Genomic DNA, 13,962 nt, shown 5'->3' on the forward strand with positions numbered 1-13,962 from the left:
CCTAAAGAGAACCTTCCCAGAACGTTTCCTGCAGGTTATTTTTAGGTTTTATTTTTATAACCTAAAGAGAACCTTCCCGGAACGTTCCCTGTAGGTTTTAGGTTTTATTTTTATAACCTAAAGAGAACGTTCTGAGAACGTTCTCTGCAGGTTATTTTTTAATATCACTTACTATTAACAGGCAGATTCAACTGACAACGTCGTCAGTACGGTCCCCTAAGGTTATAAGATAACCAACAACGTTCAGATCTATTCGCAATAACTTTTTATTAATGATATTTTAAATTATGTTATATATTTTAATTCTATATGTTAAATGCTGTGTGACTTTGAAGTGTTTTAATGCGCATGCGCGTGATCAAACACTGGAGCACGTGCGCAGCGCGAGAGCAGATGGAAACGTCATCGACAACTGACAAACAACAAAACTCCCGTCTCTCGCTGTTGGTTTCACTGCTTTCAGGTAAGTTTAGACAACAAAATCTCACAAATAATACACACAAACGCCCCTGACACATTTCTTACGTGTAATTGACACGCTTCTGTTAAATATTTATTTAAAAAAAAATGGTTTTATGTCTTTGAAAAAGTCCGTTAGCATCTACGCTAGCTAACCGTTTTCAAAAGACAACGTTAGGCCTAAGTTACGTTAAGTTGAGGTCTTATTTATGAAAGTTTGGGTTTTTAAACACATATTTAGTGTAGATAACAGTTTTTGATAGTTTTGCTGGTAATTTGTCAATGGGAAGTAAGCTAATTTATTTAGGCTAAACTAAAAGAATGCACTGTATTGTTAACTTAATCAGTGACGTCACTAACCAATATTGCTAAAATGTGATTTCAGAATAGCGAGAGAAAAAATAAAACTCTACAACAAGGGGTGAGTTATTGTTTAATCATGATGATAATTCCATATGCATATATTTCACAATGTATTATCTTAAGATTTGTATATTTATCTTTTATGCATTTCACCTCTGTTCTAGCTTGGTTCCTTGTAATAAACCTATCACATGTAATATTTTTGGCTCTGTGACAAACAGCATGTTATGTTCCTAGATCATCATGCTGTGATGGCCTGCTGCACTCCCTGTCCAAGAAAATCTCTATGAACCATATGACTAGTAAGCAAAACCACCTCAAACATGCAGTGCACTGCTGTTCAAAGGTTTGGGTTCTGTAAGATTTATGCTTTTGAAATAAGTCTCACATTTTAAAATCATTAACCCCAAGTTTTTTCAGTGAGATTGTCCTTGAGAAGCCTGTAAGCGAAATAATCAGCTAAATAATAGGCGACTAATACAATATTATAATGGTCATAGTTATAATAATTCATTTAACTATTATGATAACATGATATCCTGATGATTACTATATTTTATTTTATTTCTTTAGGTCTGTTTTGAATTATGTTGGCCAATGAGACTGACACCATACTGTCCAACTCAAAGGTATTTATGTATTTTTTTTATTGATCAATACTGAAATTCTTTGTACTTTTAAATGCGGTTCAGGGGGTCGACAACTTTAGGCATTTATTTTTCACAGATTTATTTATTTAATGTTTATTTGACAGGGACAAATGCATAGAACATTGCTTTATAAAAAATACAAAGTAGATGCCATGCATACAGGTTTATAGCCATGACTAATTTGCAACCCCTAGATATCTTGGGCAGCTGTGGCTCATACTCTTAGCCTTTAAAAATGTTTGAATTGATATCCCCAATGCAATATCAGGGGGTAAATATATCAGTAGAGTTCTTAAAGTTATGGCTTTGCTCTTGTTACCAGATGAGATAAAATCCCTATTGTTTGGCCCTGTATTCTTCAGGACAAGACCTTGATGCCATCCACAGTCAGTAGATGAAGAAGGTGAGTTTAGCCGAATTCAGTTCTCTTTCACTTTTTTTTTACAGACACGTGCACGCAAAATGAAGTCAAAATGGCGAGTTTCCTCTTGTCTTGTGTTTTAAACAGAAAGAAAACGGATACGTGTCATTTATATTAGTTCTGCGCATTCGTCTTAAAGGGACAGCAGCCTAACGTACCCGCAGCTGTTTGTGTCGCCAATGGTGATCAAACATCAAAAGAGAAAATGACTTGTAGCTTTAGCAAAGATACATTAATTTTATAGTTATTTTATTTTTACACTGAAGACTTATTTTACATTTTGATAAATCAATTTCTGTACCTGATAAGTTAGATTTAACTGAAAAACATAATGCACTGCTTATTTCAACTGTGTTTTTCTTCTATTGTATTTATCTATGCTTGTTATCTATTGTAATTTTCTATGCAGGTTCACTCCTCTACAAAATCCCCCCAATAGGGGTTATGCGGAGCGCCCAGCGGTTGAACCGGAAAGAGGTCTAAGCATTTCCGCTTTTCACTTCCGTACACATCTGCAGCGGTAGGTGATCTCTGAGTTTACTGTTAATTTTTGCTTAATTCTTACTTCTGTTTTAATTAAAATGTCACGAAGGCTAAAATATCAGAAAAGGGAACATCCGAACAGCAGTTTTTGTTGTGTGCCGGTCTGCTCTATGTCGGGGAAAATGAGTAGTACAAATAGGTTCTGTACTCATAAAGTGACGTCAACATCAGCAGTAGCATTCGCCGTCAGGCAAGTGTTATTTAAATAAACTCCTGATGTACTTACAAACTTTCCAATGCCTCGTTTAATGAGTACAGAACCTATTTGTACTACTGTAGTAGTTTGGTACCATTCTGGGCATTATTAGTGGGGTAATTTACCAGATACAAACCTGGAGCCGTTAGCGCATGCACTAAACCATACGGCTGATATCTCTAAATAAACTCTAAATTTTTCAATATCGTGCAGCACTAATATTGAGCATATCTTAAAGTGAACCTGGAATGATAATTTGTGATACCAGATGAGATGTATGTATGATAGATTTTGAACTGTACTATTTTTTTTATTTCAGGTTCCAGCGGAAGGCATCAAGGCATCAGACGTTGGCCTGGACAGATGCACCTGTAAACTACACCGACCTTTGCTTTTGCATGGATGGCTGATTATTACCATGTTCTGTGAGGGTTTCATTATAGCAAAACTGAGCACCTGTGACAGTGGAATTTGTAGGTGTAAAGTCACAGAGATTAAAAAAAAAAATTGATGGCAGTTTCAAACTTTTTTTCACTTTCTTTCTCATAAACAACACAGCAGTTACAGGTTTTCAAATTCTTCATTGGAGGTGAGACTTATACATAAAAGGTAGAGCGAATTCGCAGGTCAGAGTTCACTAGACTTAAATATTATTTTCTCTGTTTTTTATTTGACTTCAGAGAGAGAGGCTTAATGGGTATCCTTACCCCTATATAAAACATTCCTTTTTTGATTTGTAGTCTGAAATAATAAATAGTGCAATATAAATAAATGCAATGTAGTGTTTTGAAATATATAAATTTTTCTATACACATTGATGCTGAAATATCTGAATAAATACATGATACCAGCAGCGCTCGTGCTCTCATATCTCCTACAGCTTGTGACACACAATCCCACCTCACTCTTTTCATTTGCTCCAGATGAATATTAATGCCATTACAGGGCTTGAATTTTGGCATGGGATTGTGTGTCCATGTAACACGTTGTCTTTTTATTTTCTTGTTAAATTTGCAGATGGTGTTGGGAGTTTAAATGTTTTGAGCGGTGTGAAGATTGGCACATTCATGTATATTGTATATAAATAAATACTTTTTCAACTTTTTAGCCAAAGTTATAGGCTACAGTTTGCAAAAGATAGTTTTAATTAAAATGTTTGTGCAGTTTTATTTATTGAAATATTTTCATGTTTGAAATATTAAATGTAAATTACTGTTCCTGAATACATTTTGCTAACGCTGTTTTTAATGACTTATTTTAGGTTGATAATTAAACAATGAATCAACAAAAACATGGATTGTGTGCTGATTTATTTATTGAATACAAACTGATTGATTTACTTATTAATGATAGTTTCTGTAAATTCAATTTATTGTAATAATATATTCATAGGATTCTTAAGTGTTTGAACAATAAACAATGTAGAATATGTTTGTAGACCTATAATTTGTGTACAGGTATATCAGGATGTGTAGACGTTAGGAGAACGTTCCGGGAACGTTCTGGGAACCTTTTGGCAACGTTCTGGGAACGTTCCCCTAACCTTCCGGGAACGTTACGAGAACCTTGCGGGAACCTTTCGGGAACGTTCTGGGAACCTTTCGGCAACGTTCCGGGAACGTTCCCCTAACCTATAGGGAACGTTCTATTAACGTAAAGAAAACTTTCCTGGCTAACCAATAGGGAACGTTCTTGGGAACGTTCTGGGAACCAAAAACTAACGTTCCCAGAACGTTCCCAGAACGTTAAATTGTTAGCTGGGAGTGCTTGCTCATTTAGCCCGGCTTCCAGAAATGAAATATGGACTCGTTTTGTGTTTGAGAAAGGTCTTCAACATGTGTCAATACATACATCTGCTTTTCTAGGTTACCCTGACACAGGGGTCACAGGGGTCATTGTAATCTATAGTTTGAGTGACCATTTCTTAGTTAAAGCGTTTACAGTTAGATTAAAGTGTCCTCGCACAGAGAGAAAGAACATGTTATTTTGATGTTTTGAGAAGAGTCTCTTGTTCATAGTTAGAGTCCGACCAAATCCAATCTTGAAGAAGATGTGTGTGTGTCTGTGTGTGTGTTAGCATTCTTGGTTACAGGTTAAGGAACAAGTGGCGTTATTGGAGATTGACTGACTTGTTTTCTTCGACATGTTGACACCTACCCTTATGAAAAGAAAATATGTTTCCCTATATATGAATGATCAATATATTAAATGGTTTAACAGTATATTTGAAAATATACAGAATAATATATTGTGTTACTGTAATATATTACAATAGCCTATATTGAATAGTACATAAGGTAATGCCACTTTTCATATATTGAAAAATATGTGACAATATATTACTAATATATCATAATGTAATTATATATTAAGTAATACATTTCAGAATATATGCACGTGATCAGATATGCATGTGTAATAGATATATGTACTCATGCAGCATAAACATAGAGAAGTATATATTGAAATACATATCTGTTAATTTTTAATTGTTTACATTATAAATGTTTCATATTTTCAAGCTAGTTGGCAGAAGCACAAGCACATCTGCATGTATTGAAGTATTTAGCCAAGAGAATATCACTGTGCACAGCCACTACTTTTAAAATATAGTTATTATACATGGTTTTTGGCCAATTGTCAACCGAACGACAGCACAATGGTGACCCCAAAAACTCAGACATACCAGAAAACCTTTTAAATTCCCAAATAATAGAGCATTAAACACTTAAAACAGATCTCCTCCCTATATTAATATTGAGTCAAAACACATTAATCAAAACACATGAAATAACACTTAATTGTAACATTTGCTCTCCTTTAACAGTCAGAAGCAAAGCATGCTGGGAACACATCGGTTGTTCTGTGACTGTGTGTGTGTGTATATGTGTGAACATACATTCACATTTATATGGGAACATGTATGTGCATATATGTACACAATAAAGGATAAAACTTTGTGAATATTACATGTAATGCTATTTTTGTCTTCATTTATAAATATTTTATATGTATTAATATATAGCCATACATGGTCAATGCATATATTGCAGTATAGTGAAAAATATAAGCACTAGTTTCTCATATATGGAAATGTATTATGTAATATATCACATTATATTTTGCAGTATATTCCCATATATTTTTGTTCTGTAAGGTTAGACACACAGTCTTGTGACCTCGGAGGACCACTGGTACCTAACTCTGCAGGGTCCTGCTATCAGCCATACTTATGGAGATGTGCTATACAACAAAATGTGTTTTTTGGGCAGTCAGCAGCCAGCGGTTCCTCAAGAGGGAAATGGGTTACTAAACAAACTGAATTATATTTTGTTGAACATGTAAAAATGCAGAAAGTTGTGTGTGATGGGTTAGGGTTTAGGGGTCGGGTTAGTGTAACGGGACAGAATATACAGATTGTCCAAAGCATTATGACTATGGAGAGTCCCCACAAAGATAGCGAACCAGATGTATGTGTGTGTGTGTGTGTGTGTGTGTGTGTGTGTGTATCTTCTGCATTTCAGATTATGCAGTCATCATGAGCTTCTCTTCACGTACAGTCAGTCACGTTTCTGTGTTTAATATTTATATATCCTATGTTTTCAATTAATCTCAATGAATCTCGTATAATCAGATTCTTCAGATTGATGTTAATTTAACAGATTATATGCCCTGGCTGCCTTTCATGCTGTACTGAGCGCTGACATCTATTTTGAATAAAATATTTTTGTTTATGATCTGCCTTTGAGAAGTTCTCATAGAGCGAAGGATGTTACAGAGGTTTTTTAAGACAAAACTAAACATACATAAATATAGTGTCAAAGAGTATGCAGAACTGTGGTTTTAAGGCATTTAACAAGATAAGACAAACTGCACATTTACTACATTCTTGCAGGTTTATTAAGATCTTCTTTACGGTTAGGAAGATTAAAGGAAAAGAAGAAAGTGATGCTGATGTTCAAGCGGCTGCTGAAGCTTCACGTCTTTTCTTTTTTCTTCCCATGCTGGCCAGTTTTTCCGCTCCAGCCTTCACTGCTTCCACTCCTGCGGCCACTGGCCAAACTATGGCTCCCTTCTACACAAATATAATAAGACCATTATTTATCAGAATGTCCAAATGGTCAGATTGTAAGAGATATTTTTTAATTATGATTTTTACCTGTACTCTATATGCCATACCTGACTGCAGAAGGCTTTACCATATCGAACCATTGTGGCAATATGTTCACAATTCCCTTTTATGAGATCATATTTTTGACACTTGTCGTCACTCATTAGTTCTTCAATGGTTTTTATCATGTCGGCCTTGCTCTGTGGTATGTTTTTTGGACTGTCAAAATTATTGTTCACCACTGTAAAGGGACCTGGTTGTGTATCGAATTGGCAGCCGGGTGTTGGTTTCCCTGTTGAAAAGTGATGCAGTGTTAAAAGCTTAATGAATGTAAAGTGGGTATGACAGTCTGCAAAAGATTTTGTAATAAATTTGAAAGATATGATGTCATACTTATCATCTCAAAAATATTCTGATCATCCTTCTTTCCCTTCACAGTCTCACCACCAACAAATACAGCAAAGTGCTTATAAACCGGTGGGCCTATGGTTTGAAGTTTAGGAAATTCGAGTATGTCCCCAAATTGATACTGCGAAGAAAAAAGAAAAATAAGAATAAAAAAAAATTAAAAAAAAAATAATATATATATATATATATAATATATCACATAACTGTAAACTGCACTAATAACCCACAGATAGTAAATGTGTAAAAATGTGTAGTAGCCTATATAAAATGTGTAAATCTTGTATCCTCACGCCTTTAACAACATGCGCAGAGAAGCACAGCTGGAGAAACACAGTGATCAAAACACTCTTCCCGCTCAACATCTTCATCTTTTATAAGCTCCTATGAAAAAGAAACTCATTGAGACATGTTTACTTTGCTCTACATTGATTATAGCAAAGATCTTCAAAAGAGATGCAAATACATCAAAGTGTTCTGCAATAGCTGATATTTTGGATATTTTTCCCCCCAAACGAAGATTGTGTTCCCTATCAGTGCTCCTGATCAATTTACACATTTCACCAAACTAAGATCAATGCTTTCAAATACTAATATCAAAAAAAATGTATCGCTAAAAAACTAATATCAAAACTATTCCAATTTCCTCTATTCTTATGACAGATTTAACTATAGACACACACAGGTAAATTACTGGACTGAAAAACATTTCTTTTTATTCCAGTTTATTCCAAGATCTGTTTTATATGAATTATATAAAGTTAAAAGTCCACACACGTGGCTGCCATTGTATTCGTCAAGCCTCTTATTTCTAAGAAAATTTTATTCCACCACACAATATTGTTTAAACTGTGAATGTAGAATGTTTTTTAACAAGAATTTAACAAAAAAATTATAAATATAAAATATGTAAACAACAACACAAAATGGTCTGTTCTTAAAACTTGTGCTCAAATTGTCCACTAAAAAAGATCAAGTTCAAAACAGAAGCAAATCATCATTTTACATTTAATGCTAAGCTATTTAATTACATAAAGTAATCCATAATTGAAGTGTGTATCAAAAAAGTACTAAAGAAAGAAGGCTTTTACCTGGGTTGATGATCGTGTAGTGAGGGCTGCGAGAGACGGACGTTAAATAGTCTTTTGCAATGATCTTCCCATCAGAACCATCATTCCCGATTTACTTATCATTTGAATAGACCCTGTAAGGAAACATTCACTAACGAGTCGTATCAGAATATGCCTTGATGGCCGTTAGAATGAGTGACAAAGGAGAGCAGAGCCTCAGATGATCCAGACAGACTGATAAGCTTCCATCCAGTCTTAATTTAACACCAGTCATCAAACTGTTATATAGTTACTGTATTTGCAATGAAAATGTTCAGATGTTAAAAAGGTCTGCAGGCCAAAAAGCACAGATGCAATCTTTACATTTACTGATTTAGCCGACATTATTCAAAGTGACTCACAAATGAACCTTGCTACCGTGTAAGTGGTCCTCCATCCTAAAGAGTAGGCTAATATGAGAACTGCTGCAATACAGTAATATAAAATTGCTTAGAAAGTATAAGACCTTTATAATCTTTGTATATAATAGACTGCTTTTTAAATATTCCATTTTAATAGTAAATGTAAATATAGCTGCAAGCGGCAAATATAGAGTCCAAGTGCAAATGGTTTGTGTATAGATACAATGCATGTCTCTTTTCATACACAAGTCTTTAAGTGTCTGGAAACTTGACAAATGTTTTTTCAATAACATTAGAATAGCCTATATAAAAGTTAAGAAAAAATGAATGATCTACAAGTATTTTGGAGATCATATATATATATATATATATATATATATTTTTTTTTTTTTTTTTTTGCAAGCTAATAATATTGGGCTTTATAAAACTATAATGAATTTATATGCATTTTTTATTACTAAAACTGCAAGTCAATCTCAATCTAGTGAAGCATTTACACAGACTTTAAGCCATGAGGTAGGAGATAGAGATGCGCGGTTGGCGGTTACAGCCGCGGATTCCGCGGATAAACCGCGGATTGGGCGGATGACGTGACGAAAAATAATATTTTAATTAAATTCGGACGGGTGGCGGGCGGTTGAACCAATCAAATGAACCAATCAAATGAAAAATATATGTATACATTCAGCGGATGGCGGGCGGGTGCGGTTTTGAAAAATGGTCAAAAACGTGGTGCGGATGGATGGCGGACGGATGATGAGTTTTGTGATGCGGTTGCGGATGAAATAATAGCCCATCCGCGCATCTCTAGTAGGAGAGGATTTGTTATCCTGCAGTTTTCTCTCGTGGACAGCACAAAATGTCTTATTGTCCATGTTTATGAAGTTCTGTAAATTCTGGATTCAAACAATCAGTGATGGAAAATGACCAACATCAGTTTAGTTCGTGCACACACACACTCAGCAGATGTTGCATCTTGCACAATGGTACGCTAAAGGGTAAGATATGGAGAATTAACACAAACACACACAAATTAGCTATAGTAATGATCTATATCTATATTAAATGTAAACGCTCCACTCATGGCCGTAACCAGGGTTTGAAAATTAGTGAGGTCCGGGGTGAGGTGCAGGGCCGGATTAAGAATTCGGAGGCCCCTGGGCACAATGTGTTGTAGGCCCCCCTTAGGCAGGCCAAATGTATAGTTTGTCGAAGGATATTTGAATTTTGCATTAACAGTTTTAGTTTACTGACTTAAAAGGAACTTTGTTGTACTATGCTGGAGTAAATTTCATAAATGATCGTTCTTTCCCATAGGATTTTGTAAAACTATGATGGGTGGACCTCTGTCCCTCTAGGGGGGTTCGGGGGCATGCTCCCCCGTAAGAAAATTTTGTACATTTTAAGGCTAAATGCATCAATCTGGTGCTCTTTGAGAGCTCAAAATTAAGAGCTTCAACGGGCTTCAACCCATGAACTGTGCAAAAAGAAAAAACATTGACTTGTACCTGGACATTAAAGGGGGCTCAAACTTATTTTTTAGTTATGATATAGAGTTTGTCTACATTACATTATCACTGGTGTTTTAGTATGCCAAACAATTAGTGATATATATATATATATATATATATATATATATATATATATATATATTATATGTATATATATATATACTGTATAAGAATATGACACATAGGCCTACTGATGATGAATAAAGTATAAGGCTATTAAATAGCAGTTCCAAAATAGTTTTTGTAAATACAAATAAGTTGGTATGTCAGACCACAATCATTTAGAAATATAGTGCAAAAACACAGTGAAAATAAGTGGCATTTTTGGGTTAAGGAAACAACAGTAACCATGGTAAATACACAATACTAACATGAGCTGTTAATGAACATGACCACTGATCCTGATGAATAGAATGAAAATTGAATGAACATAAACCTGCATGTAAATCATTCCAAACATGAAGTAAGTTGCGGAATTTATTGGCACTTTTTGGTAATTTCATGACTTACAAATTGACATCAACTACGATGTTGTTGCATCATGCTTGTAGTTTCTTTTGCGCTTTATTTATAATAAAGTGACATAAAGCGCTCTGCCGCATTTGCGCGTGTAATTTAAGAGGACGCGCAACGAGACTGACGGGACAGGAAAGTACGTTTTTTTTAGGTGAGAGACTTTTTATTTCGTAACAAGTTACAAATAACGTTAGAATAATGATACAGATCTGTATTATGCTATTGTTTTTGATAGTGTTGTAGCCTACATTTCTTACAGATAATCATGATCATTGCGTTTGTCTTACCGAATTTGGTATCTTCCTGTCAGCAATTACAGTTTGTCTAAGCTTCTTCTTTTTATTAATGCCACGAAAAACATTAAAAAAAAAACAAAAAAATAATAATAATGAGAAAAAAGTTCAAAGCTTGTGTTTTGGAAAAGAAAATTAATATATCACTAGCCCTAACATTCAACTTTCCACTTTATTAACGTCCTAAAGTGTCACAATAAATGGGAAAAACGAGTCCAAAAGACGTATAATAGGTGGATCTGGCAACACAGAGGCTGCACCCGCGCCCTCACTCACAACCATAGACTGTAAGCTCACAACGCGCTCTCAAGCCCCGTTCACTGTTCCTTCTCTCAGCGACATGAATTGCAAACACACATATGACGTAGCTTAAACGGCTAATTAATCATTCAGAGAGCTTGAAATTTTATTTTTGAATATAAAAAAATGACCGAGGTCCGGACCTCGGTGACCTCATAGCTGGCTACGGCCATGGCTCCACTGATCTGAGATGGCTCCTGGCTGAAAGCAGATGTACTGCGGATCCTTCAATACAGTCGGGAAGATGTGCTGCTTCCCTCAAATCCTGGCCACCGATTGTTTTGAACTTGGAGAAGAGTGAACACAATGTACACAGTGTACCTGTGTGTACTTGAAGATTTAAAAAAAAAAGTGAGTAAAAGAGACCTTTACTATCAAGTGATGACTATAATTAACTACTAAACAATAAATAAAAGGGCTATTCAGTATACTTCTATACATGTATTAGTTTATTTAACTTTTAGTTAGTTGCCTTAGCTTGATTAAATTTAGTTGATTAGAGTATAAAACATTTAGTTACTCCACCCTTATTTAATGTTACTTTTAATTAAATTATTAATTGATTATTTTACTGATTTATTTATCTATTGTTATTATTAAATGATAAACATGTGCTATTTAGACGAGATATAAAACTTGGCTGATATTTAAAAGTCATAAAAACAGGATCAACTTACAAATAAGCAATTCACCTTGAAGAGGCAAGTCATAAAAAAACAATGATTTAAACAATGTCAGAATAGTAGCCTACAAGCTATGTGTTTTTATTTTATTTTTTCATTTATTTTTTGCAATGTGGCCACTGTATGTCAGTTGGTCATTAAAGATATTTGGCGGATCAGGATGAAAATATTGTTGATGGGTCAGTAGCTGGATGGTGATCATCGGAGTGGCTGAGAAGACGAGAGGTTGGTGAAGAAGGTGATGATCTTTCATCCGTGCAGTGACCGTCAGATCGTCTGCCTGAAATAAAAAGTAAAGCTGTTTGAGACCAGCATATGGTAGGAGAAACAATGTGCCTGTATAATATCCCAGCGAGCGATAGGTTCATCTGCGTTGAATTCCTGCCCAGGAAACATTGAAAGACCTGTGAGGTTTACAGTGCAGTTCCCATGATGCACAGCAATGAGAGGGTGGACAAAAGGATCTGATGGCTAAGCCAGTTGAACATATTTCATTCAACATTATGATATACACATTCCTTGATCAATTTTTACCCACCATAGATCCAAATATAGCAAGATAATCTGCCGTTGTCATTACAAATCGGGTCCTCCCTCGAAGTCAAGTCTCCACAAACTGTCAGTTAATGATTATTCTAAGTATATACGAATGATATTAATTTAGAATACGCATAGCTTAGGCCTACCATACAATGTAAGAAAACAAATGAGTGCAATTACCACCTCGGGTGTGCATTATTTTTCTAATAATTCATCGGCCTGAAGTCAATTATTCCGCTTATACTACAGTTACCACACCTCGAAACATTGTTCAGATTATGTATTTCAAGAAGTTTTTGTCATTAAAACGCTCTTGTATGTAGGACTACTTTCTTACGCATCTAATCCAAAGCCTCCGTTGCTAATTCCAAAACGTCATTTTAGAGTTAGTAACGGAGGTTTGAGCCACTGATAGCAGACTAATGCTGGGGACACCCGACTAGCTGACACATTCTCTGACTGTTTTCATCACAGCATATTTTAAACACCGACTTTGAACACAGACTGAACGCGCTGAACACGCGCTTGGCCTCATCAGTCATCAAATTACATTCATAACCGGCCTTAAAGTGTGTCCTCGGCTCGGCTTTATGCAGTTATTAATGCAGTTATTAGAGAGAATTGTTGCAATAATGAGACAGAAATGCATGTGCGTCAATATTATTATTTATTTATTAATTCAATTCGTTCATTCTTTTTTTTTTCATTCTTTTTTTTCTTCTATTGATAGATGACAGTAGACTAGCCAAATAAATGAAACACAAAGCCTTTTTAACAAAAAGGCCTATCAATAATTATTTATTTGTTATATTATCTGTAATATTATCTATCCATTTATTTAGCCTATATTCAATTTAATTTTCTATTGATTATAGATAGGACTGTATACTTTATTTATTAAAATTAAACTGCATGTTTCCATTGATTGTGAAGCTAGACATTGAAAATTGCAGATCAAGCGCATGGGGCTAAATGCTTTTTCCTGTTACGAATTGTATATTTTCCGTTAACTACGCGAAGTGATATGGAACTGTAATGCGGTCAAGACCTGCCTGGAACTACTTTAGCTGTGCGTTTCCCTGAAAATATTTTTTTTTTTTTTTTTTTTTTTTTTTCAAGTGTTGATGGTTTTTTTTTTTTTTTTTTTTTATTGACATATTTATAGAACATTAACAAAAAAGGCGTTCGTAGTTTCAAATTTTACAAACAAACCAGAGCGTACATACAGATATTACATCACAATATACATATTCTCATCAGCAAGTAAATTGAAGCCAAGATGAAAATAAAATAAAATAAAAATAATACAATAAAAATAACTGAACATATAATTATATAAGGTAGGGGAGTAGGACAATATTCAATTTATAAAATCAAAGTCTTCCAATAAGGAGTACAAATACACTGCTTTAGGACTTTTCATCCTTCTCACAGTCTCTAAATATACTTTAAATTCCTCCTTAAAAACCACTAATTTTGGAGGGATTTTGAAAAATTTAC

At 34.6% G+C, this 13,962-nt stretch overlaps 1 long non-coding RNA gene across 3 annotated transcripts; it reads left to right on the forward strand.

Moving 5' to 3' along the window:
- The first annotated feature begins 965 nt into the window (after nucleotides 1-965).
- LOC308684432 lies at nucleotides 966-3,086 on the forward strand. Of its 3 annotated transcripts, none has more exons than XR_014029364.1 (5): nucleotides 966-1,124; nucleotides 1,396-1,451; nucleotides 1,795-1,875; nucleotides 2,303-2,413; nucleotides 2,952-3,086. It is a non-coding gene; the product is annotated as an uncharacterized lncRNA (long non-coding RNA). The 3 variants fall into 3 exon arrangements; XR_014029365.1 differs by having other exon boundaries at nucleotides 1,835-1,875; XR_014029366.1 differs by lacking the exon at nucleotides 966-1,124 and having other exon boundaries at nucleotides 1,271-1,451; nucleotides 1,835-1,875.
- Nucleotides 3,087-13,962: the final 10,876 nt, after the last annotated feature.

This window comes from Scardinius erythrophthalmus (assembly GCF_964197995.2).
Source record: "Scardinius erythrophthalmus genome assembly, chromosome: 24".
NCBI lineage: Eukaryota > Metazoa > Chordata > Actinopteri > Cypriniformes > Leuciscidae > Scardinius > Scardinius erythrophthalmus.